The sequence below is a fragment of the Pundamilia nyererei genome, unplaced genomic scaffold (assembly GCF_000239375.1).
Source record: "Pundamilia nyererei isolate P.nyererei 1_Seehausen unplaced genomic scaffold, PunNye1.0 scaffold00140, whole genome shotgun sequence".
Taxonomy (NCBI): Eukaryota; Metazoa; Chordata; class Actinopteri; order Cichliformes; family Cichlidae; genus Pundamilia; species Pundamilia nyererei.
This window is the reverse complement of record NW_005187541.1, coordinates 982692-987111: the sequence shown is the minus strand read 5'-3', so window position 1 is coordinate 987111 and position 4420 is coordinate 982692. Positions and strand designations below refer to the sequence as shown.

At 45.5% G+C, this 4420-nt stretch overlaps 1 long non-coding RNA gene across 1 annotated transcript; it reads left to right on the top strand.

The window, feature by feature from the left end:
* The first annotated feature begins 3239 nt into the window (after window positions 1–3239).
* LOC102213219 (uncharacterized) lies at window positions 3240–4093 on the top strand. Its single transcript, XR_312020.1, has 3 exons — window positions 3240–3525; window positions 3599–3769; window positions 3849–4093. It is a non-coding gene; the product is annotated as an uncharacterized LOC102213219 (long non-coding RNA).
* Window positions 4094–4420: the final 327 nt, after the last annotated feature.

The window sequence follows — 4420 nt, the reverse complement described above, 5'->3', positions numbered from 1 at the left end:
AGAACCAGTAGATGTTCTCCATATATCCAACTATACATCTTCAGAAATATTCACCAGCAATTCTTGGTAGAATGTAGATAGGTATTTCTTATCCAAATGCTTTTTAAGGACTGCTGACCAGACATCTGGGTAGTTCTGTGGCCATGGATCCAAAATGTTAATTTGATGATCTGAACTACTAAGCTGCCCCTTTTACCTTGTGTCAAAGAGCTTCATGATGTTGTAAAATGCACAGATTGTCACCAAACTGCTCCTGGATCGTTGGAAGAAAGTGGTCTTTGAGGTAGTTTTTTGCATGGGCAATCCTGTCCTGTCTCCCTACCCTCACCCTGAGCTAGTCACAGCAGATGGCGGACCCTCCCTGAGCCTGGTTCTGCCGTAGGTTTCTTCCTCCTAAAAGGGATTTCTCCTTGTTTTCCTTGCCACTGTTGTCCAGTACTTGCTCATAGGGGGTCATCTGATTTGTGGGGTTTTCTCTGTATTGTTGTAGAGTGTTTACCCTATCAGTATAAAGAACCTTAAGGCAACTGTTGTTGTGATTTTTTTTCTATGTAAATAAAACTGAATTGGAATTGAATTGAATGAAAAAGCAGGAGCTCCTTGAGCCTGGTTCTGTTGGGGGTCTCTTCGTTCTAAGAGAGAGTTCTTCCTCCTCACTGTCACCAAGTGGCGTTCAAGTTTTTCATATAGCAGCACATTGAGGATGTGTTGTTGTGAGCTGATGAGGCCATATTTGTCAGGCTGATGTTCCTAAAATCTGGAAAGTCAGTGGCAGGATTTTTGATCTCATTATGATAGAAACCATGATGTGCGAGGTCACAGCGGTCACTGCTGCGGTCATGGAGGACACGTGTTTTCAGAAATCTGCCCTCATTGATCGACCTCCCTCTATCTCAACTCCCATGAAAATACACGTATTGATCTCCAGTACTATCTTCATATTTTGCAGCTCCTCTCTCTTCTGCCTTTATCCTCTGGTGCGCCTCTCTTTTCTGTTTCAGTTCGATGAACATCAACCAGAAAAGAGAGCAATGATTAACCCAGAGGGAGGAGAAATCGAGCGAGGTAGAGAGTGAAGTGTAAACGGAGACAGAGATGTAGGAACCGAGGCTCTGATGCAACACTTTTAGTTTTAGAAAATAAAAGACGATCAGGCGGGGGGGTCTGAGTGGATCTGAAATCAAAGGAAGCGTGAAAATATGAGGTGTTATACACCTGAATGTTTTAAAGCTTCATTTTGAAGGCATCGATTAATTTTTATCAGAACAGAAATGTTATGCAGCGTGAAATCATATCTTCTTTCTTGTTTCACAAATAAAACATTTTTAAAATTGTTTTGATGGTTCCTGAGCGTGACGGCGCCCGCAGTGTCCCTGCTCTTTGTGTATCGAGGTAATAAGGACGGAGCACTGGGGGCTGCATATTGGCAAGAGTGTCAGTTGGCTTGTGTTTCTGTGCATGACCAGGCATGAGAGAACGAGCTCAGAGCGAGACTGAGAGGATTACTGGTCAACATGGGCCTCGAAAGTCAGGGCCAAAGGTCATGCAGCAGTGGCAGGACAGCTGAAGGGCGGAGGAGGAGGATGATGGTGCTTTATACTCATCTGTCTTTATTCAGCTTGATGGTATCAGGATGTACAAACACTGCTTTAAGTATCTGCCTAAAAGACAGAGTCGTCCAATTTACCAGCTTTTTGTTTGCATCACAGAAAATTTGTGTTTAAGGACCAGTTACACACAGTGTTGGGAAGGTTACTTTTAAAATGTATTCCACTACAGATTACAGAATACATGTCCCAAAATGTATTTTGTAACGTATTCCGTTACGTGACTCAATGAGAATAACGTATTCGGAATACTTTGGATTACTTAATATATTATCATGCTGTTTACAACTATATGAATGCGATTTATTACTATTACTGAAGGTCCGCGGCTCCGAACCATAGTAAAGGGACCTCTGACTAATATGTCGGGTTCCGTGTCGTGCTCGTAGCCGAAAAATAGCCTTACTTTGTTGTGTGGGTCAAGTTTGCTAGCGAGAGACAGAGAGAGGCGTTGAAAGGCTGCTCCAACAGAACTTAATGTTTCGGAACACACGAACACGGTGTACAGTCGAGTCTTAATAACGTACTTACAACTGGGCTCGTCAGACACTCTTCTTGGCTGCAGTGGTTATTATTATATTTGCATGCTTCCAGCTCCCATTTCTGCTCGATGACAACTCGTAGTTTTCCACTCTCTTTTTTTCTCCCTCCGCACACTCACAGACACATAACGGGTACGGCAGTCCATTCTCCCTGCAGCACGGACTACACTGCCCATGAGGCTACATTCTTTAGGGCTATGCCTGTAGCATTCTGCCTGTTAGCTTAGCACAACAACAACAACAGCAAAAAAGTGCTCTCTCACCCAGGAAACACACAGTCGCAGAGAGATCGCATCACCCTGTAACCATGGCAACCGTAACGCTGCCGCCTGGAACAACAGTACATAGCTGTCAAACAAAACCCAAACAGTCCTGACCCACAACAACATGAAACAGGAAAGTACCGTTGTGTAATCCATTTATTTCAACAAAGTAACTGTATTCTAAATACCACCTTTTTAAACAGTAACTGTAACGGAATACAGTTACTCATATTTTGTATGTTAAATACGAAACGGTGGTACATGTATTCCGTTACTCCCCAACACTGGTTACACAAACGTCGCTCAGTTAGGTTTAGGAAGCCAATTCAGTTTGTTCAGAAGCACTTTTAAAAACAACAAAGCTCCCCTGATATAAAAAATAATAATAATAAAATAAAAACAGGTTTATAAAATGTTGGCGAGGTTCTGAAATGACAAACAGCAGAAACTACAAAGACCCAACCTCCTCTATGTTTTAATCTGGATCAAGGGACAACCAGGAGCATCTGCTCAGCAGACCTCAGTGATCCTGTGCTCCAAATATTAGAGATCTGACAGCTGAGGAGACGCCAACCAGTGCAGTGACTTAACCTTGTAACAGTCATGTTGCCAGGAGGTTGCTCAGCGTTGGGGAATGATGAGGTTCACATTCATACTTTAACATGTAACTGTCCCCTGTTTGGCATAACAAAATGGAAAACTTATAACAATTCAAATCAATTCAAGAATCTACAATAATACAGAGAAATTCCCAACAATCAAATAATCCCCTATGAGCAAGAACTTAAGCAATGTGGCAACCAGAGATCACAGGAAGTGAATGGCAATCTGCGACTTTGAGCGACTGGACATAGGAAGTGGGCAGGACCAGAGACAAACTCCTTGAATTCAAGGTGAGCAACTGAAGTAACTACCAATGAGAGCAAATGATAGCACTGATTGACATATTGTCACGGTCTGGTTGGGCACCTGCAGGTCTCAGACAGCGGCTCCTCCTCCTTTAGGCGGAGTCCGGTTGCCCCTCCCGGGCTGACCACCTGTGAGCAATCGTGCCAGCGGTATATCAGACCTGCGCTCTCAACCCCTCATCGCCTGAGTATCTGCTATTCCCATGTTAGTTCTGTGGAGCATCCTAAACCTTGTCTTAACGCCGTGTGATGACTCACCTGTCCTTTCTTGTCCTCAGTGATAGCACCCGGAGTGGAGATCTTGTTCCCCTCGCTCCCATCCTCCTGGACCGGGGCCGCCAGCTGCTTACACAACGTGGCCTGCCGGCCCACCGCTCACCTGCCTGCCTCCCCACGCCTCGACCGCTTCCGGATTTTCCGCTCCACCTGTCCCCTCCATCTGAAACCAAGTAAGGCAATTCTATTCAACTGCGGAGGATTGTTGGTTGTCTGCTGGATCCCTCTGATCGTGATCTCCTCTTGTTCCAGTGCCCACGGCCCCTGCCTAGTCCTGTTTCTACCTCCCCGCTGTTCCCGCTGTCAGCTGTCTCCTAGAGGTGTCTAGGTCGCCCTCATTATCCCTGACGAACCCTACGCGCCACTAGTGTGGTGGCGTCGCTTTATGTTTTGCCTTTGTTTTCATGTGGGCGGAATAAATCATTTGTTTTCAGTCACCTCGCTTCCGGGTTGGTTTCTGCGCCTGTGTCCATCCCTGTTCCCTCGTGCCGCTGGGCCGTGACACATATGACCTGGTAGTAAATACTTTAGAGGGTTACCTAGGCAACCAAAGCCTGGAATGTCCACAAGAATCCAGCCGTCAGCTTCCAAGTGATGAGCGAATCACTTACAGTGTGGATGCAGCTTTACACATGCTGTAGATCAGCGGTCCCCAACCCCTGGGCCTCGGACCTGTACCGGTCCGTGAGTCGTTTGGTACCGGGCCGCGAGAGTTGAGGCTCAGGTGTGAAAAGTTTTCAGGGTTTTTATCGGTTTTCAGCGTTATTTGTTATCGTTTTTAGCATTTATCATTTACTCGGTTTTCCTTGGTCTTTTCACGTGTG